A 23798-nucleotide genomic window follows, 5' to 3' on the forward strand; every position below is an offset into this window, starting at 1 on the left:
ATAACAGTGTGATTAATGAAAATTTTTTTTATGAGAATCACATATAGACTCGAGCTGATTGAATCTATCATATGATGGATGATGAAGTTTGATAATTCATCCATGACCTGCCATTTGATCGAGACTCCGATAGAGGGACTGTATCATACGTTAGCTGCACCTAGAGGTTCATCACCTTTTATTCTGCTGGATTACCACTACATACTGCTAGGTGTCACTAGTAGATTATGAGACCCATGAGCATCATCTTGATGATCGATGATCTTTGATGGACAGAGTTGGAACGGTTCCAACCCATTGAAAAGAATTTCAATGATATTATGATAGAGATCACAATATATCTCACTACTAGATATAGTAAAATCTATGGGATCACACACAAAGAGACTTTTGACTGATCAGATAGTTGAATTACGATTATGAATCATGATAGGATTTGATTATCAATTTGATTGATGATTAATCTAATGTAAAAATTACAATCAAGTAACTCAGTAAGAGTTAGTGAGTTATAGGAGGATGAATTAACAATTAGATTGCTAATTGACTCAATTTGATTGAGCTATGGGACTTGTATCAAGTTTAATTAAATTAGATTTAATTTTTCTTTGACATGGGTTTGATTTGATCAAACCTAATTGGGTTATGAGATAATCAAATAGCATGAGAGATTCATTCCTAATTAAATTAGGATTTGATTTTGACTCAGTTCTTAATTAGACTAGGATCTAAATAAGAGTGTTTGAATTCTTATTTGGATTAGAAATTTTTATTTTTATGGATGCACTAAATCCTAATTGGATTAAGATTAAATTGAGTTTAACTCAAGTACCAAGAGAGAGTCCAAAAGGATTAGAACTCCTTCTCTAATTAGGTAACATCTAATCTAAATAGTTTGGACTCTAAATCAGATTTGATTTTCTATCTATTTAGGTCTAATCAGTTTCTAATATAATTAGAATTGGTTGGAATTTAAATTGCTTTAAATCAGCCACCTAAAAGAGGAGTCCTAATTGGATTAAACTCTTCTCTCCATGGACCACAACAAGTCCCACACCCAACCAGATTTGGATGCCCAAACACCCCATGCCCTCCTCTATTTTTAGCATGTAATAATCCATAGGATATCTGATTTCTTTTGTGAGATATATGGGGTGCAAAGGACTTGGAATTGAGTGGCATAAAATTCCAAGAGTCCAAAGATGTTTGGACTGTTATCTCCTACACAAAATCTAACTTCTCTTATCCTATTTAAACCATGCCTTATGAGATGGTTTGGGTGGCTGAAAAGATCAGATTTTGGATGCCAACAAGAGAGGAGACGTGCATGAAAAATAAGGGAGAAGAGGGCATAGCATCATGGGTCCTTGGCATGAGGTAAGTAGGTGCTTATCTCTTCTTTCATACCAACAACCAAGAGTTGGTTGTTAGGACTCTCCTCTCTCTCTTTTGTCTATGTTTGGACATGGATTTTTTCTCTTCTCTTTGTCCAAAAGTTGGATAAAATTTTTATATCTCTAGCGTAGAGATTTGGAGCATGAGTTCTAGGAAGAAAATAGAAGAAAAGATTCTTCTCATGATCTCTAGCATAGAGATCATCATTCTCTTACTTCTTCTTCTTCTCTAAGAGTATCTTGAGAGAAAAAAATATTTTCAACTATCAAAATATGATTTCTGTAAAAAAGCTAGCAGCCCGATAAGATCAATAAGCTTCTAATCAGTTCGAAATCTCGTGTGGATATCCATAGAGGTCAGATGCTTGTGCGGCTACAAAAGACCTTCGAAAGATATCCATGATCATCAGTTCGTGGTGAAGATTGATCCGTGCTAAGGTATATTTTTTATTTTTTTTAAAATTTAATTTTTATATCTGAATTCTATCTCACATATGATGATCCTGTTTATGGTTTTAAGATTTGATCTTATGCATGCTTAGATTAAATTAGATTTAATCTAAAAATTTTAAATTTTATTGCGTACTTATTTTGAAAAATTTTGCATGCATGAAATCATGAAACTCCAACATATAGGATATCCTTTGGTACCATTTAACTTTTAAAAATATCTAAGTTACCCTTTGACGCTGACTTCTCTTTTGGAAATGTTCCTTACTCTCTAGATTTCAGATTTTTCGGATGTCGTATCTCATGGTGCTCTATTTTTTTGAAACTGCTATTATATCATAAAACCTGCTGATTAAGATTTGAAATAGCAGGGTTTAAAAGTTGCCCCATTTAGGTGTTCTTAATTTTTCTCTTTTGACGAAGTTATCCCATTTAAAAAATCTGCTTAGTCTTGCCAAATCCGATTTCATTCATGCTGAAATGGTCGAAAATAACAAGGTTTAAAAGCTATCCCATTTAGGTGTTCTTGGCCTTTTCCTTTTGACAAAGTTGCGCCATTTAGAAAATCTGCTTAGCCTTGTCGAATCCCGTTTCATTCATGTCGAGGATATTGTGATACTAAGATTCAGGTATGTATGAAGTCTCTCCTTCATGATAAAAATCTTTCTTCCTGTTTCATTGAAATGCTCAAGTCCTAAAAATCTTTCTTTTTTAAAATATTTTATTTAGGTTTCTAACAGTTATGGATTGTAAAGACATTAAAAATTTTATTTTTATGGCTATGTGCTCTTATGGTGTCAAGGCGTATATCATTTCAATTTTACAAGACACAACTCTCAATTATATTTTCAATGAAATAGTAGAGAGATGGAAGCACTTATCCCCTACAATGATTGATATAAAATTTTATATTCCTAACAATTCGAGAATGCTCATTACATTTATGACGGATAAGGATATTAGGAATATATACAAATACATCTAAAGTTAGAAGCTGCAATAATTGATATGGTTGTATATCATTCTGCATCGGTGACTGAATCACCTAATGTGATAATCAACATGAGGTAATACAAAATCTATTTATAATTTATTTTAATATTTTTTTTAATTAGATTGAATTGCCTAATATAACAATCAACATGATGTCATCTTTTTACATTGCAGGGATAGCGGTCCATCCCAAAATGTTGAACCTGTACGTTGTTCCAAAAATTATCAAAAGAGCAATTCATCTCATTTTTCCTTATTTTGCAGCTCAAGTAATTTTATTCAAGTAGTTGAAGAAATAAGAGCTACCATTGAAGATGAACCAAGTCCAAAGAACATATGGATGCTTGAAAGAACTCTATAGAGGGTGTAGGTCAAGAATTCAAGGATGTAGAAATCTTTGGTGATACAATTCATAATTTTTGTATTGCGAATTATAGAAATTTTATATTTGTGAAGAATGATCATCAGTGTGTGACCGTTGAGTATACATATAAAGGATGTGGATGGTCCTTTCATGCATCTCACCTTGAAAATCGAGATAGATTTGCAAATAAAATAATGAACAATAAACATATATGCAGAGTAGGATTGCAAAGTCGATCTTCTCCCAAGGCTTCAAAGCATTGGGTTTCAAATATTGTGAAGGAGAAAATTTAAGATATGCCTTTGTATTGGCCAACTGAAATTGTAAAAGATATTCATTGTGAATTTAGTATGAAATTGCTATATCATCAAGCTTGGCATGAGAAATAAAGAGCTATCAAGGAGCACTATGGTCAGAGGTTAGTATCTTATGAACGGATAGAATAGTATTGCGATGCCATTCTTGAGACCAACCCTGACAGCATAGCACAATATGAAACCCTCAAAGATCGATTCAAACGTCTATTCATTTCTTTTAAAGCCTCAATTAATGGTTTTATAAAAGGTTGTAGACCTCTGATATTCATGGATGCAATATTTATTAAGCATAACGATGGAAGAGCTTTACTTGATGCTGTGGGCAAAGATGCGAATGATGATATGTTTCCATAGCATATGCTGTTGTTGATACAGAGAACGATGACAATTGGGATTGGTTTTGTTAGATTTTGAAAGAAGCTTTAAAGTCTTGCGTCGACTATCATGGACAACCATTCACGATTATGATATATAGACATCAGAGGCTTATGAAAGCAATAGCGAAGTACTTTACTAATAGCTACCACTTCTACTGTATCCGTCATGTCATAGATAATTTTAAAAATCAAGTATGCAGTATCTTTTTTTGATTTTTAAAGTTGCATCTTTAAAATACCTGAGTATGTTAACATACAAGTGCCGTATGCGTTAACACTTTATTATTTTACATGTAGGTGCTTGTCCATTATCATGTAGTTGAAAGGAAGAGATTGGTTGATTTATTATATGCTGCTGCATATACTCCAAGGCTGAATATTTTTCAAAAATTAATGAGCATTATAATAGAAGTCCCACGTGCAAGTAATTTTATAATGCACGTGAAGCCGAAGTATTAGGAAAATTCAGTCTTTCCAAGTCCGTGCTGGGGTATCATGACATCTAATGTGGCTAAGTGTTTTAAAAGTTAAATCCTAGAGGCTCAACATCTTTCTATTTCTTAGATGGTTGATCATATAAGACTCTAAATTATATAATTGATACACGATAGACAGACTCAAGGTTACAGCATCCAAACCCATCTTTACTTCGATCCTGAAAAAGTGTTGCAAAGAAATGCAGAAGAGGATCGGAGGTTATCTGTTTTTACATCAAGCATCATGATTTATGATGTAAAAGACACAAAGTACTCATATAAAGTTGATCTATAGGAATGCACTTGCTCTTGTGGTGAATGATAAATCTTTCGGATGCCATGTAAGCATGCATGTGTGTGCATTGAGAAGGTCAGTAGATCATTATATCACTTCACGGATAATTATTTTCAGACTGAAATGTATAGAGCAGCATATACAGAATCTATCAATCTAATTTTTGATATCGAGTTGAGTTAGAGTACATTAAATGAGATACATATTTTACCTCCTATCATGAAGACTCATCCTGGCAGATCTAGAAAGAAGAGAAGAGCTTCACAGATGGATTCATCAAGAAATATAAAATATGGGAGATGTGGAAAAGAAGGACATAATAGAAGGACTTATAATGAGGCTATTGAGTAAAATGCAGGATTGGAGTTGTTTTGTGAGAAGTAAAATGGTAGAATGTTGCAAAAGTGCTATTTGACATGAACTCGTAAAACCTAACAATAAATATCTTTTTCAATTATTCAATTACTTTTGACTTGAACTTATATGTATTTTTTTATTATAAATTTTATATTTTATCTTATTAAATTTTGAATCAAACAATGGTACATAGTTAAATTAATATAATACATAATTAAATAAATATTATACATAGTTAAATTAATATAATATATAGTTAAATGAATACTACACACTGTTAAATTAATATGATATACGGTTAAATGAATACTGTATATAGTTAAATTAATATGGTACACAGTTAAATAAATACTGCATACAGTTAAAATAACATGATACACAGTTAAATTAATATGGTATATAGTTAAATAAATACTGTACACAGTTAAATTTAGTATGATATATAGTTAAATGAACACTACACATAGTTAAATTAACATGGTACATAGTTAACTAAATATGATATACAGTTAAATTAACATGGTATATAGTTAAATGAATACTATATACAGTTAAATTAACATGATACATAGTTAAATGAATACTGTACATAGTTAAATTAACATGATGCATAGTTAACTAAATATGGTACATAGTTAACTAAATATGGTACACAGTTAAATTAATATGGTACATAATTAAGTGAGTACTATGCATAGTTAAATTAACATAGTACATAGTTAAATAAATATTGTATATAGTTAACTAAATATAGTATTTAATTAAATTAATATGGTACATAGTTAACTAAATATGGTACATAGTTAAATTAACATAGTACATAGTTAAATGAATATTGCATACAGTTAACTAAACGTGGTGCACTGTTAACTATATATGGTACTATTGCCCATACTATGCAACCCATGAGGGAGGGGGTGAATTGGATTTTTTAAAGTGTTTAAGTGAAGAATATCACAAAATATGCTTTAAAAGTGATATGTTTTGTGCAGTGGTACATGTTAACCTTTTCCAATTTTTAGAACACCCAAAACTTGTACACACAAAAAACAATAAGAACAAGAGTTTATATAATATCAATCAACTTAAGCTCCTTAATGAGGCCAATGAATAGGGGATAACCTTAGGGGTCGCCCCCTCAAGCCCTGAATGAATTTTCTCCTATTGTTTGTTTCCTCAAAATACATTAAGTCAAGGACTTTAAAGAAGATTTTTTAGGTTTAAGCCAAAGGAGTCGAGCCAACCCCAAAGCCAAAGGAGTCGAGCCTTGCACTAAAACAAGCTCAAATTAAGGTATCTTAAATTTCAAAAAGAACAGGAGTGGACCTTAGATCAATTGGAGTCGATCTTGATATGCTGGAGAAGACTGGTATGGTCTCAAGTTGACTCATACCCTATAGGAGCCGACTCTCTCAGAGAACAATAGAGAACTGTATTTTTAGGCCTAAAAAATTGGAGTCGACCTCGAAGAATTGGAGTTGGCTCGCTAGCATGCCAAGCCTATGTGCCATATCCAGATTGTGCTAGAGTCGACTCAGTTATGCTAGGAGTTGACTCGACTTTCTAAATTGGCTTTTCTCAAGTGATTGAACTTCAATTTTAGATTGTTTTTGGCTCAAATACTTCTTAAATGATTTCTCATAAATTATAGGATAGGAAAAAGTAAAGTAAGTAAATGACATATCATCTGAAACCTTCGATTAGATTATATGATATCAATTGCTTATAAGATAATAGTATCATTTTGTTTAAATTATATTTGCTTATGTGATATCAATTTGCTTCTTTAATGTTGCATAGGCTGATGAGATACATAGAATTTTAACAGATAGATGCTGAAGTTTCATCTTTAAAGGATGATGCCTTCGGCACTACCGGCACTAGCACACACGAGTAAAGCAGTTATATGTACCTGGTACATATTGAATATTGAATTATAAATAATTACATTGCCACACATACACAATGAATATAATATTTACCTGCTGCACATTCGAACATGCCATATTATAGAAAATTTTGGATGCTATTAAATATAATATATGCATCAAAACAGTACAAGGACAGAATTTACAAGATTGTTTACATTTGACATGAACTATCAAGATTGTTTACATAGTACATCATGTCCTAATCTTTTGTACTTATCTTCTTCCCATACCATGACCAAAAGTTTTTATATATAACACGGTACCCATGGAATAAAATATTTCTCGCAACCCAACTCCTATATAATGAAGCATCCTTAAATTCATCGTGCAATGGTCTCTCGTTGCCTCTTGTTAGGATCTTCGTAAACATCAACATATGCACCCCACAATCTACGATATCATAGCGTTGCTGTGTACAGTCATGAACATCTCGAACCTAAGCTTTAAGGATATGGATTCCTACTCATTCTAACAACCAAAAATGCACGAACATTGCCTACAAAACATGGTACAAAATATAATACATTAGAAATAGATGTTGTTGCAAATAAAAGTAACAAACAAATGTTGAACAATATTACATACATATTTATTTACATCATCTGATACGTTGAAGCTCCACATCAAGTTGTAGCATTCAAACCATTGCTCCTTCAAATCCAAGACTAAAAGGTACCAATGCCATGATGTGTTCATTAGGATGAACAAGTACCTATAGTGCTTGAGATCAACTAATCAGATATCAACCATCTATTTTTGTATACTCGATTGTGCTGAATCTATGATTTGATTGGCGACTTCATAGGTCATCATAGTGTTCCCCGAAAGGCATTAAAGCACAACAGTCTACACAAAACAAGAAAAAGAGATGAGTAACTCATAACATCCATTCGTTGAAAACAAAATGCATACTTGTAATATTTTTTGTACCTATATCTCACAATGCAAAAATAAAGCAACATTCTCCATGGGCTCCCTATAATCTACATGGAATAGCTCCATAATATGGAAGTATACATTAATGAGCTGACATGATCCAAAAAAAAATATCAGGATAAAAAAAAATACAAGAGCAAGGGAAATAGGTGAGCAATTAATTTTTATACATCACTTTGTAGCAGCCCATCGTGAAGGAGGTGATCCAATGCATGACATGTGCAAGAAGGTTTAGATACATCTTGGTCCTCCCAAATAGTCTCACTACATAAAAGATGCAAGTATTAACAAAAGAACTCATTCTGAATAATGTGATATAGAAAATATATTCTATTGACTTACTCAGAGTGATCTCTATTGACATAGAAATCAATTGATGCTTCAAGAAATGATGGAAGTATACCTTTCTCCTTCCCATGATAGGTGCACCTCCATGCCAATTGTATTGGCGTATCCAACAGTACCAATGTTTCAACATTTATAACTGTACTAGAATCTCGAATATGCTAAAAGTAATGAAATATAAGAAATATTTTGAGTAAGTATACTGAATGTTTAATATATATCATATGAGCACATGATACAAAGGCAAAAACCATCACAGCAATTTAATAATTAACACATGAAAAAAAATTCTAAACCTCTCTAGGGTGATCTATCTTCTGGGTCCTTAACTAATTGACATAGCTTCATCAGTGCACTAGTGATAGGCTCTAAAAATGAAGACTAATGAGCATCTGAATCACTCTCGCTAGTGGATCAGGCCGTACTTTCTTCATCTATGTTCTCCTCATATTGTTTCTTCCTTGCACGTTTATAGATCTTAGGAAGGTATGATATGGCCTTTCCCTTCTCCATAGGCTTTCTCTCGCGAGCTCCCATTTTCACTCGCCTACATAATAAGGACACATATTTCATGGCGGCACAATCCTTCTCATAGTCAATGTCAGCCACAAAACTGACCTGTTAACAACAAACATGTTAGACACAATAAGCATTCCTATTATAATATAAAAATCATATCTTTGACCATAAATTAATAAAAACTACCTCCATAGCTTCACTACTATGAGGAATAGTAGGGTCCACTTCAGTTGGGTAGGGCTCTTCACGTACAACAGAATGCTATGCCCTCACCTAATAATTAAGATTATTTAGGTCAAAAATAACATCATATCTAAATTTTTGTATTACAACTACAACATCATACTCACCTCAGTAGGATCTGCATCCATACCTGCAATATCATCTGCCAGCATTAAACCCTTGTCACGGAGTATCTTCTCGATGCACGAAAGCCTCCTATTGAAGGCAAAAATCCGTGCATCCTCCGTTGCAACATCCTCAATGGGTTGAGGATCCTCTAAGTAGAAACCATGATAAATTAAGGACCTCTCAACTACTACCATACATGTCTCTAAAGCATGAATTGGATGTTGTTTGGACTGGCTAGATGACGGAACCTAAAACACCCCAAAAAATGTTAAAAATTATATGCAATAGGTAATGTGCAGTGAGGAGCTATTTAAATATAGTGAAAATTAAGTGTGTCATTTAAATATAGTGTACCAAACATCATGCCAGTATGTAACAGCTATATGCCAAATGGAAATAAGTGTATGGCACATGAAGACAATTACATAGTACAAACAATAAAAAAGAATGGAGCAGAACAACAATTGTGTGCAATGACATTATAAGTGTGTACGGGGTGGACTTTACTGTGTACCAAATAAAAAATAATATGTGAGTTATATAACTAATATGAAGTACTAAAAATATAAAAAAATCAAATTTTGTACATGCTTGACCCTGTATCGGAACTGCCTCCTGTGGCCTTCCTTGTGACAGGAGGTGCAACTCATCCTTCTTAGGATCTATCCTCTGGATCACCTATCAAGGACAAAAAAAATTTAGTTATGCTTCTTTTAAAATTTGTATGATGTTAGATACAAAAGCTAATACCTCAAATTTTTTTAATTTTTTTATAGCTTCGATGATCACCTCCACCTTGCGAGGGAATGAGGCATTTCTCCAACATAAAAGACGGTTAGATGAATGGTGGTTTATGGTTTCAAGTAGACTATTGGCATGCTCAACAACCCATGCCTGCACAAATAAAGTAATATAAGCATTATATTTTAGAGAAATCTAATTGTATACTATACCAATATTAGATTAAATATGTATCATATTCAATTAACTGTATACCTTCTCAAAACAATGTTAGATTGACTATATACTATAATAGATGTACTATGTACCAATATATATTAATTGTATACCAATATAGATTAACTATGTACTATAATAAATCAGCTGTGTACCAATATAAATAAATTGTATACCATAATAAATTAACTATATACCAATGTATATTAACTGTGTATCAATATATATAACTGTGTACCATAATAGACTAACTGTGTACCAATATAGATTAACTATATACTATAATAAATCAACCGTATATAAATATAAATTAACTATGTACCAATATAGATTAATTATATACCATAATAGATTAATTATATATTTATATATATTAACTATGTACTATAATAAATTAACTGTGTACCATAATAAATTAACTATGTACCAATACAGATTAACTATATACAAATATAGATTAACTATATATCATAATACATTAACTGTGTATCATAATAAATTAATTATGTACTGTAATGGATTAATAGTGTATTATTTTATATTAACTATGTACCATGCTAGACTAATTATGTTCTATACTAAAGTAACTGATGCTATATTAGATTGACCATCAAATAACTAAATTAAAAGTAAACATAGACAAGCTTACTACCATAGTCATCGTACATCCATTCATATACCAAGTAGAGCCTCTTTTAGTCATGTTCCTTATGTGCACACTCTTTGCTAGGCTAGAGATCTGCTATCGAAAAAAAGAAAGAACTGCAAGACCCTAACTAAATGATCCTAGACAGTCTAAATCATCAAAATATAGATATAATGCCTTAGGAACATGGTAGCATCCAGTTGGAAAGAGAATAGTTATAAAAAGATAAAGAATCCAACACTTAGTAAAGTCCTCTATATCCTGCAATCCAAATTTTCCAACAAGAGACATTAATTTATTTTTAACTAAATTTCTAGTAGTCTTCTTGTGCTCACCATCAAAAAATCAGATGATGAGGTTCGACTGAACCCTTTCCTTCTTATATAATTCAACATCATCACCCGTAGCCCTCAAACCAAGGATGAAGGCAATGTCGGTCCCCACAAAAGAAACCACAGTCTTACCAAACCTAAAGCCCTCATTTTCATCATCTCAGAAGGAGAGCAATGCATTTAATAATAGCTTGCTCTGTTTGATATATGGAAGCCGAAGAAATGGCCAATTGGAGTCGCAACCACCCTTGCCTTCTACTCCTCGAACATGGACTTCATTAGTATGTTCATAATCTCGATGCAGTGGCTGAAATAGTACCTTCCATTCACCATATTTGTTAGGCTAACATAAAATTCTTTGCCTCCCCTTGAACTACCCATCATAATACTGCATCACAAATTAATATTCAAACAATATATATTAAAAATATCATTATAATATTGTAAATATATATCAATCAAAATAAACTCAAAAAATCTAAAAAAAATAATGAATGCAAAGCTACTGCTAGAAAAGCTTCATTCTATTTCATAAACAATAATAGAATCTTAGGTCAATTTAGCAGCATTAAGAAAGATAGAAGTCCATGATTGATGTAATGTATTCAAAGGAATGATTGAATCTTAACAAATTCTGTTTGAAAGCTTGTGAGCAAATTATTTTTGTAAATCATTGCTAATTGTTTTTTATTTGTCATAGAATTTTTGAAATAAGCACTAATAGAGGATTAGGCTATCAAGAGAACCCCTACTCCACATAATGCAGTCCTATTCAAAAATAAGAGAACCCTTGCTCTAATAAGATGGTAAATAAAATTGCTAAAATTCATTGAGAGAGAAGAGAGGGGGAAAAAGGAGAAGGGAGAAGAGAGGGAAAGAGAGAAAATTACCAGTTGGCCTTGCGTCCACCCACATCTGCCACCTTCGTCGTCATTGCCGTCGAAGAAAAAGCCATGGAACAGCACCGCAACCCTCGCCACCTCCATCATCATTATCCTCACAGCTCTTGCCGTCGATAGTGTTGAAAAAAAGGATACGAAATAAGTCATCGAAGCTATTCGTCGGGAAGAGAAGAAGTAGAGAGATGGGAACCGAAGCTTCTCGTCCGGAAGAGGAGAAGTGGGAAGATGGAAACCAGAGCTTCTGGTCGGAAAAAGGGGAAGTAGGGAGATGAGAAAGAGTTAAAGAGGGGAAGATAGAAAAGAGTTTCTTGTCGGGAAGAGGGGAAGTAGGAAATCGGAACTTCCGTATTAGATTTGAGAGTGGTTTCGTCTCATGAGGGACTTAAAATTAAATTTTTATTTTTGATGGATCGAAAGTTACAATTTTGGTTAACAGGATTTAAAAGTTGAAGTCCAGTCAACTAATGGACCGGCCAATAAAATCTCCTTACCATATACCTCTCCATAGTTTGTACTTATTTCATTAACTATTAAAATTTATACATTTATTACTGTCATGAGCTCCCCTCCCTCAAATTCTTTTGTTTTTACTGTTCTGCAATATGTCCTAAATTTACTATTCTGTGGTTTTCCCATTATGTTCTATGACAACCGAAAGATTACACAAGGGAAGATGGCTGAACTGTGGTCTCTATCTTATCTTTTTGCATGCAGCAGACGAACGTCACGCACTCGTTGGATGCAGCCAAAAAAACATAACCGAGAGGAACGTCTCGCAGCTGCTCCTAGGCCCTTTTCGCATGAATAACCGAAAGTGCAACGCCCTTTTCGCATGAATAAGAAACACGTTGCGCGCCTCTATAACAATAGTCTCGCACTTTGCGGGATTGTTGCCGATTAATAAAATGCTGGGATTGTTGCGGATCCGAAGCGGTTCTACTGAGGCCTAGCGGCGGCGGATGCAGGAGTGGCGGGGTTCTGAGGTGGGATCATCAGGTGGTTGAGTAGGACGTTCTGGACGACAGGGAAGGCAGAGATCGAGACAGCGGAGATCGAAGGTTGCAGTTGGGCTCTTGATGTGGCCCATGACGACCTAGAGGCCGAGATCGGACTGCCTATGGGATTTAGACGTCACCGGCGGCCAGGGAGTCATCCGCTTCTCAGAGCACAAGCACGACGAAAGAGCGAGTGAGAAAAAAAAGGAAGCATATCGTTCACAGGAAAACTACCTGGATAACGCACGCACATATTGCAAAGCACTCCGTATTCTTTTATTCATCCAACGGTATATATCTGCAAACCGAGCGCATGATCCAACGGTAGGCTCATGCGATGGACCATGAATCCTCTTGCTCGAAGTTACATCCTGACCCATGCGAACTTAAAGTGATTTTATGCATTTAGTCGATCATCGTATAGTAGCGCATAACGAAAGAAGGCGGTTTGTTTTTTGGTAAGTAATGTTCCTTCTTTTATGCAAAGGATACAGGCTCATTCTTGTGGCATGAGAAACCAAAACAATTTTTGCCGGTGTTAGGTTTATTTTATATTTCTTTAAAAAGACCAATCTATTGCTTTTGAGCTCAAAATTTAAAATAGAATGAATCGATTTAGATGAGATTAAACTGGAGCGATCCTTGCGATCTTACGAAAACTCTTTCAATTTGTAAAACCAAGAAACCGGATAGAAATCCTTCGGTTCTTGACCCTTCAATACTTAAGTCAGTTTGAACATTGAGAACATAGATAGAAAAGAATAGAAAAGCAAGAGAAATTGAATTGAACCGAAAGAGAACTGGATAGAAACCAAGAATCTGGCTTAATTTCCTACTGACAGAGTTTTTTTTAATTTCAGAGAGCAAAACTTACCGATGAAGCTGTATTAGAAATAAGTCATCCACATTTTACAAGATATCAATCCATTAATCCACAAGCATGGACATAAAATATAACCCAGACATCAAAAAAAGTATAGAAGCCAAGGTTCACATGGTGATAACAATAAGAGTACAACAAAAACTAAATCAAAGTTGAGTGGCTGTGCCAGATGGTTATAGGATACAAGAAAAAATAACCATAATGCAGTTGTTGATGCTTATAATGGACAGTAATCTGGATAACATAAAGGTTTCATTGCTCTCCATATGGTAGAGTATATGTAATATAGTCCTGAGATGAGTAAAATAATAAATCTTCATAATAGCAGAACCAGAAATCCAAGTTGCCTTCCCATACAAAAAATATCTTAAATTTGCATGATGTAAAATATATAAATTAGCTAGGCATGAAGAATGACTAACAATAGTGAGCCCCCAAACCAGTTGACAGCAAGATGAAGAAGAGATCAACCCAGCACATAATCAGAGTAGGGAGCCTCTCAACTACTTCATAATCTTTGAACAGGGATGAGAGAACTAGATTGCCGAAACACATATCATCAACACCAGAGTGAATTAATAATCTCAAAGGAGTTGTCTGGCAGCCAATATCCTGGCTAAGATCCTCGATTCTGCACCCACCAGCCACTTATGTCCAGTATAGATAATGTCACTGATATGAGCAAAATCCATTACAATACAAGTGAACCAGTTTAAATAGGTCAAGTAATGCATAGGAATTGGTACACTATCTCTAGAACTCCCATAATGCAGCCCCCATATTTGATTTGGAGCTAAATGATGTTGTGCCAAATGTATCACTGCCACCTCACTGGGGTAGCCATAAATCCACCTCCTCCTTGCTAGAGTTATGGATGTCACTAGGTTAAGTAGCAGCATTAGCACCTGCATAAAAAAGATATTAGGAAAATTTTTCCACCTACTTTGCCCATTGGTATACATCCTCATGGTGCTCGAATAACTTGAACACCTCTCCAATCAGCCATAAAAATGTCAAACAATTCAACAGGAAATGTGTCTCTATGATAATAATTAACATCACTGGTGAGAGGTACTTTAGAAAAAAAGTCCACAGCTCTGTTAGCTTCACAGAATATGTGAGACACTATGATTCTAGAAATGTTGGATAGCCACTTTTTAATATCATTTAGAAGAGGAATATTTTTCTCCCTGCTTGAGGAGGTATTCGTAATCCATTTGATAACAGTTAGAGAACCACCCTCTAGCCATATATGTATATATATGATGTGCCCGCAATTCATTTATTCTGATTGAGATACTAAACCAAGCAGCTGCTAACTCAATTTGAGAAACTGTGGACAGAACTTACTGCTTCACCCCAACTCCAATTAGTCTGTACGTGTGGTCCCAAATTACAAAGGCAACTCCTGATTTGAGATCATTTACAGTAGTATCAAAGTTTTAGCCATGAGATTAACATATTGTTGAGGTTGGTGTTGTGAGTTGAAGTGCTATCCCAGTACGTACCTTAACGGAGCCATCATAGAATGCCACTAATAGTTTAGGAGTAGAAAATAGAATGCCTTTCTTACCAGTTGTATAGGTAGGGATGAAGTCTACAGAAATATTCTATTATTTCGAGCCTCCTAAATCAAGTAAACAACACAGGCAAGCAGGGCTCTACCTCTCATCCCTACCCGAGTATTAGTTAAATGTTCAATCGGAACTGGCAAGGATGTAAGTGTAGAGCCAAGCTCATCAATGTGCTACAAGTTATTCCAATAGGCCATAGCAAAAGGACATTGAATATAACATATTCCGTGTCCTAAACCATAGATTGACAAATATCGCAATTGAGGTTAGCTTCATCTATGATGCCCCAGGTATACAAAAGTTTTTTGGCTAGCAATCAGTTCCTGAATAGTCCCCATGGAAATGTTTTGATCCTCATAAGAATGCATAATTTCCAAATACTCTTAAAATTATAGGGGATATCAGACACAGTTAGTCTTAACTGGAGCATACATTTCTGTAGTAGTAACTTAATGCAGCCTTTCAGGACCCCAACAAAGCTGATCAAACCAATTTTCTTTTGCAAAAGGAATCTTATAGATCTGGTTCATCATCTCAGCTAGAAATATAGCCATCAGTTTGTCTTGGTTCTAAAAATGGTAAGAATTTATAAGGTCCTGCACTTGGAATTCCAGATTGCTCATATCAGTATTCATAGGGATCAGCCATCTTGATAAAGGAGTAGTACCAATCCATGGGTCCTCTAGCATATTAATATTTGCTCCTGTTCCTATAGTATAGATGAAATGAGACTGTATAATAGCCCACATTCACCCATCATTTTCCAGATAAAGGTGCATTTTCTCAACCGCTGATACTTGAACTAGTAACCTGAGAAATGATATCTTGCAAACACAAGCTTGGCCCAAAGGAATCAAGATTGAGAATAATTTGGGTAGCTAGCTTGCATGGAAATACTTGCGAGATCAACAATGCTAAGGCCCCCTCTAGCCTTAGGTAAGCTCACTCACTCCCATGAAATTAAGTTAAGCCCTCTTTGATCAACACTAGGGCCCAATAGGAAGGCTCAAAAATCTTTTTCTAGTTTGGTGAGGACCAACATTGGCATTGACACTGATGACATGCAGAATATAGGTATCGAAGATAGCATAGATCAAACAGGGGCTGCTCTTCCTACTATGGAGAGATCCTTCCACTTCCAATTCTCAATCCTGATTTTCGCTTTGCCAACCATAAAATTAAAATCCATGAGCTTCAATTAAGAACCTAATAAGGGTGCACCAAGATACATCAAGCTATTTCTTTGCTCAGACATGGAAAGTCCCCTTGATCTAAGATTTGAGAGCAATAGGTGTTGATGGGCTCAAAGTTATACCATATTTATTTACATTAATAGATTGTCTTGATAATGAGCAGTAAGTCTCAATGATTGATTGTAAGCAGATACTGTCGCTGGTTGTGGCCATTGTGATTAATAGACAATCATCTATGAAGAAGACATGAGATTAGGAAGGTCTCTCCTGAGAAGGTTTAAAAGCTCTGAGAATATGACATTGAATTGCATGGTGAAGGAAACTCGAAAATACCTCCGAACAAATTAGAAGTAAATAAGGGGATACAGGGCAGCCTTGTTTAGGGTCACGAGATAAAGTAAACTAGCTGGAAGGTGATCCATTGATTCACGAGGCACAGTAGGTATTGTTCATGATCTCTTTGATCAATTGAATGAATTTGATATGAAACTCAAATTGACCCATTATTTGAATAAAATGGCCCAATGTATCCAATCAGAGGCCTTTTCTATGTGAAGTTTGAGCATCATCAAACTCCAGGAGGATGGAGCTCTATGTAATGAATGCATGATCTCTTGGCTAAGCAAGATTTGATCAGTGATGTGCCGACCTTGAATGAAGCCCTGCTACTCAGAGCAAATGATGTTGGGAAGGATAGGTTTGAGCCTACTGACTAGTATTTTAGCCACTAATTTATATGTGATGTTGCACAGACTGGTGGATCGAAAGTCTTTAGCTTCTTCAAGATTGCTATTTTTAGGAATAAAAATAATATTTATCTTTCTCCAATCCCAAAACAACTTAGTAGTTCTAAAATGATGTTGAACTGCATGAGTAGCCTCACCCTTGATAATGTGCCAAAATTCATGAAAGAGAAGGGTGGGGGAGCTGTCCAACCCTGGAGCCCTGTCTGCTTGCGTATTTTGGAGAGCATCCATTATTCCTCTGCCTTCTCTTTGGTCAAAGTTATATTTTGTTCCACTGAGACCTCCAATAACACCACCAGACACTTAAGATCCTGTTGAATAAAGATAGCAAACCATCTTTGCTGGATATAATCAAAGAGAGCTTGATTTATTTGAGTTTGATCCTCCATCTTTCCTTGATTGTTTTTGAGTCTAGTAATGTGGTTTCTATCTTAGAATTATAGATTTGTGAAAAAAATCTTGTATTTGTATCACTATCCTTAAGCTATGTGGATTTGGCTGGCCTTTTGCCTCCATGATATCTCTTGCATTTGCGGATTTTTATGGCAGTCTCTTCAAAGAGCAAGGTGTAGATGTTGTAAGTCTGTGAGACCACCAAGAGTAGTCTCTACTATTTGCAATCGATGAATTTTGTTACTTAACTATTATCCTTTCTTAAAAAGATTGCCAATGTTCCTTTTTCATCTCTTGAGGGTTATTTTAGTATTATGTAGGAGTTTTGATAATTTAGAGGAATGGTGACCCTTACAATACTATTATGGTGTAGAAGAAAGGATATCATTAGTCCCACATTGGTTGGAGTTAAGAAAGAATCTAGCTTATATAGGAAGGGATCATCCTTTCCACATAAGGTATCTTTTAAAGGACAAAATCGTGAGATTTAAAAATGGCCCATATAGTCTCAGGACTTCGGTCATAGATCAAAGCAGACAATACCTCACATGCCAAGCCATGAGACCTTGATTGCAATAAATACTAAGTCTGATAGATCACTTGCTAAATATCATTGCAATGTAACCAAAATTTTTTAAATCTAAAAGGTATTGCGCCTCTTGAGATTTCTCCAGTCGTTGAAAGCAGGATAGGATAGTGATCGGAAGTATATCTAGTAAGATGGTTAATACTAGCCTCTAAAAAAAGATCAAGCCAATTATCAGAAGCAAAGGCCCTATCAAGTCTTTCTCGGAATGAGAATCAGAGTGACTTGAAATCGAATCCAAAATGACCAAATCCTCCAAAATGCTTGGTTTGTGACTAGAATCGAAATCGAAATTAGAATAAAAATTTGAATCCATAGAGGAGAGTAGGGATTGAGTTTTATGTAGATTGGACCGTTCTCATTCCACCCCGGAATCAAAATCGAAATGAAACTCTTTCCAACCAAATGGTTGGAATGAAAGTCACATATTCTTATTCTGATTCCAAACCCCTACTCCACCCAACTAAGCACCCCCCAAATGTATTTGAGTTCACGAAATCCTAGATCTATAGGGCCAAATTGTCAAAAAAAGGCCCAAAATTTGCAAACTTCTCTGTTCACCCTAAAAGGTTATCCCCTTTGCTTATCTCCAAAGGAGTTGATACAATTAAGGTCACCAATTAGAAGAAGAGGCAACCCTAGGGACATAACCGAAATGGCTTCGATCCAAAGACATCTGCATTCAATCTCATTGGTGCTTGCATATACAACATCTATGATCTAGATTGGTCCTACTTGAGGAGTGATGATGCCACGAGCTATTTGTGGATGAAAGAAATAAAGCCCACACACATCTTTTCTCCAGCAACTAGTGATTCCATCAAGAAGGCCCATAGCAGGAATCATGAAAAATTCTTTGTGCACCACATGTGCTGCGGAACGTGCGCACCACGCACGATGATTGGCTCACATGCAGAAATTTTTTTTTTCACCAACCTCGTGCATGACCCAATCACCATGCACGGTGCACAAAGAATTTTTTGAGGAATCATATACACTCCCCAAATCGGGGCCATAATTCTTTTAATTTTATTAATTGCATTATCAAAGATTTTGGTTTCTAAAAAATAATATATAGGATTGTGTTGATGGATCAAGGCTTTAGTATAGGGATGTAGCTGCTCCCCTATAGTTCCAAGCTAATATATTCATTGATGATGTGAAACTATAGGTTGAGCACCCAAGTCACCTATCATGGACTTTGTATTGTTAGGTTCTATGTACTGGTCACCCAAATAGAAAAATGTTTGAACAAGATGATTCCCTTTTGGAGTGATCAGCTTGATTAAGAATAGATTTTAGTGTTTGAACATACTTATCATGGGACACAATAATGTTACTAGCTGATATAGTAGATAAACTAGCTCCAACCCTTTAGCATCTTTGGCATTAGATATTGGTGTCACCTCCACTGGTCTCCACACTACATTTTGAGCATGAACAACAAGGATCTTCTGTCTTGAAGTAGATAGTAGTAGCCGCTGTAGCTTTTGATTGCCCACTTCTTGTGATAATTGACTCTGTAGAATGAGAACCTCTATTTGAGGGAGAGATTAGGATCCTGGAGAAGGGGTTGGCTTGGATATTTATATTGGGGATCTTTTTCTTTTCTCTTTTGTTATAGTAGTCACTGCCTCCACCTATACTGAGGATGTCATTACTATTTCTATATTTTGTGGATCAGTGATCCCCTCATTCTTGACCATCTCCAGTGGATTAAATGTAGATCCCATGACCTTAGTAGAAAATTGTGACCCTGGGGCCACCTTAGGTGGTGGTTTCTTACTACCTTCTTCGGGTGCGACCATCCTCCCAGTTGTTGGCTAATCACTGGAGTTAGAGTAGGTGATCCTTAATCTGTTGATATTTGAGTGTTGGAGATAGAGACTCTGGCCGCTCGAATTCATTTTGTACAAACTAGCTTAGTGTTGACATTATGGACTTTTAAGCAATCACCTTCTTCTGTAGTACACCTAATTATAGCAATTTTCTAGCAGCTCTTGATAGGTGAACTGCTGCCATACCACTATATCATCCACCCAAATTTTGGCTGCTAGATAGATATATTTAGAGATATCCATGAGGAGACACACCCTTGCAAAACTTATCTAGAAATAATGGGGTCCCAGCTTTGGAGACTATCTTCATAATATTCTCTTTCTCCCACAACTCCAGTGGAAGATCCGATAGCCTAATCCAAAATTTTGGCTTGTTTGATTGACTCTCTATCAGGTTTGAAGTTAGGCCTCCAGCATTTTAAAGCTAAGATTTATCTTGTAGGAGACCATGGACCCTTTGTGAGGACTTTGCTCTTCACCTCTTTTGAGGATAAGTCAAAGAGAAGAAGACCCTCTAAGAGTCGGGAGACATTGAGTTCTCCTTCTACCCTCCACTAGATTCTTATTTCACATTGCACAAATCTAAAGGTAGACTTTCTGAAGAAACTTCCCCAATAAGGTTGCTTTCTATAGCTAGAGGAGCGTTCAATCTCATCCATCAAGAAAACCACCATATCATTGAATCTTTCTTCAAGCATCACGATCTCCTTGTTAGTTACCTTTGATGTCTCCCATTGGAATCTCCGGACCCCTAGACCACTTGGGACTTGGATTTTTCGATGTTCGGCTACATGAACCCACTCTTTTGGGTAGATTCATGTGAGGATGATGCCTTCACCCCCTTTACTATTAGATTTGGCCTTTGGGTGAAATCCAGTGAGGAAGCCCTCTCTGGAGCTAGTCGATCGAGGTCCATCTTGGCCTCTTTGTCTTCACTCAGAAGAGCTAAACTTCATGGGGGTTCGCCCTCTTGGCAAGTGGATTTGACCTCTTGGAAGCCTCTGACAAGAAAGCCCTCTTCGGGTTGATCGATCAAGGTCCATATCAGTCACTTTGCTCTTTTTCAGTTTGTACTTACGGATACTCACTAAAACCCTCGTGCTAGACATAATGCTTTGCATTAGGTGTTTTTACGATGCTGACCAAAAATACTTTAGAACACTCTCCCCTAGCAAAGATATGGATCCTCCTCACCCGCCATCGGTGATGGTGGCCTCCTTCATGCCGTCAACTTGCCATCCTTCTTCCTGTCTACTCACAAGTAATCAAAGGAGATAATGTTGTTCTCTTCCACGCTCTGACCCAACTTATTATGATCCTATCTCCAATATGAAAATGATTTGTAAATTGATGGATTGAATATAATATGATTTACTTGAATATGAATTGTATTTCATCAATTTTGTTGTTCTTTAGTCTGATTGATCACATGGACTCAGGATCTAGTCTCCTTCCAGCTCTCTAATAGGGCAATTACTAGCGCAGATTGGTTAATAGTGTATTCTAGTCATGAGCTAACTTTCTTTCAGGCCTAGTCAGTCGGGGATGGTCACTAGCACATACTGATGGAAACATATTATTCATGTGATATCAAAGCAAGTTTTGTTTTGGACCTCTAATGGGGGTAATCACTAGCACATGACCGATTGACAGTATATTGTAGTCAAAATCTAGTCTCTTTTGGAGCTTGCCATGAGCTGATGGTGGTCAAGTTATAGGTACTAGGAGAGTGAGAGTGGATGATCGATACTAGGTTATCTTAAAAAATTTATTTTGACCAAATATATTATATATCTTGAATTTTATGTTGATTGATATGATATGTTTCGTCGATATATTTTTATTTTTAAAAAAAAATTATGCAAATTAAAAATTTATATTTAAGTAAACTAACTAGAGATTTTGGTAACTTACTAAGTCTATAAAACTCATACCATATTTTTTTTTCCAGATGAAGCGGAGTAGTCAAGGCTTAGGATTGAGCTATGAGGAGCATAGAATCTAAAAAAAATTAAATTATCTTTCTTTGAATAAATTATTTGAATATTTGTATGAGTTTTTATGTGTTTCTTTAAATTTGTAGATTCTTTTGAATAATTATATTAAGTTGATTATTGCTTATCTACCACTACTTGATTTGGAATTATATATACTTATGAGAAAGGCCAGCAATTACAAATTCTATAGGCTTAAACCCTATGAATATGGACCGTCTATCACATGCTCGGCTTGGGCCATCAGGTTAGGGCATGATGTTCTCCTTTTCTCCCCACTCCTAACCTCAGCAAAGACCTAGATTCTTCTATTGCCACTGCCAGTAGCAGCAGCCTCCTTCAAGCCCCCAACTTACCACCCATCTTCCTATTGCAAGCAACTAGAGGAGATCATGTCTCCTTGAACCCTCACCCACCTCCATCGCATCATCTCTGACTTTCTCCTTCCACTCCCCCTAGGGCCCCATCGTCGCCTCATGGTGCCACTACCACAGTGCTGCCAACTAGGCCAGCCTCCTTGAGCCTTTCGACTATAACCTCTACTACAAGCTTATCTACTATGGTGATCTCGTGTAGGTTTCCTACCATGCCTTGCACTCCTATCCTCCCATGAAGTGGATATGCCCCACTCCATCACCCTCCACAACCACTCCTACCATGTCATGTGTCTCGAGCCTATCAGCGACAGTGTGAGAGGATGTTTGTTGGCTTGTACATCAGTACAAAGGGAAGGGGCGCTTAGCTAATATTTGGCTTCTTTGATCCTTTTTTCTAAGTGACTAGAATATTCATGTGATGGAGTTTTATTGGCCTGTTGTACCTCTAAGCTGGTGTACTAGGTGTAAGATATAATTTTTCAACACTTTGTTATAAAGGAAACTCTCATGATTGGGGCTTATGCATTTCCATTTTCCACCATCTTTTTTTCCAAATATTACCTATTTGATTTACACATGAGAATTCTGAATCAAACTACTATCAACCTACTTGACATTTGTAATTTTCATGATTAATTTTAGTGGTAAATTATGTTTTTGGTTCTTGAAGTTTAGGTTGATTTTCTAAATAGTTCCTGAAGTTTAAAAATCTCAAACTTATTCCCTTTATTTTTTGAATTGTTTTAGTATGGTCTTTCCTCAGATTTCGATCTCATAGAAAGTCCCAGCTAGCAATAATTAGTGCTTATAAGGCAAAAAAACTATCTAAATAGAGATGATGTAGCATTAACCGAGGTGATACGTGAAGAAAAAATTTGTCTGATCAGATCGGATGTAAGGAGAGAAGAATAGATTATAATTTAAAAATTTTTATAACTCTTATGAAAGTTACCTTGATGCACAGTGGAATGATGATTGAGGTTAATTGATTCATGAAAATTATTATTTCACGAGATCTGGATGTCCAGACCCTCTACTTCGCTCGCACACTAAATAACATAGGAGAGAGGGATGAAGAACTCTTCAGAAGGGAAGGAGAGGAGAGGCTTGAGATCAGATCTTTAAGCTAGAAAGGAGTCCACACACACCACACCACGAAGGGAGAGGGAGGATGCCCAAGAGGAGAGAGACACCCAGGGAGAGGGGATGCCCAAGGTGATCTCATGCCTAGATCACTTCTCAATTGCTTGCTTGATTAATTCGTCTCTTCTCCAAAT

General features: G+C 35.7%; 2 pseudogenes; one reads left to right on the plus strand and one right to left on the minus strand.

Annotated features, from left to right (window-relative positions):
• Positions 1–2005: 2005 nt before the first annotated feature.
• Positions 2006–4492, plus strand: LOC140851141 (uncharacterized; annotated as a pseudogene).
• A 4157-nt stretch (positions 4493–8649) lies between these two features.
• LOC114914441 (uncharacterized) lies at positions 8650–11974 on the minus strand (annotated as a pseudogene).
• Between the last annotated feature and the right edge of the window lie 11824 nt (positions 11975–23798).

The sequence above is a fragment of the Elaeis guineensis genome, chromosome 8, assembly GCF_000442705.2.
Source record: "Elaeis guineensis isolate ETL-2024a chromosome 8, EG11, whole genome shotgun sequence".
Taxonomy (NCBI): Eukaryota; Viridiplantae; Streptophyta; class Magnoliopsida; order Arecales; family Arecaceae; genus Elaeis; species Elaeis guineensis.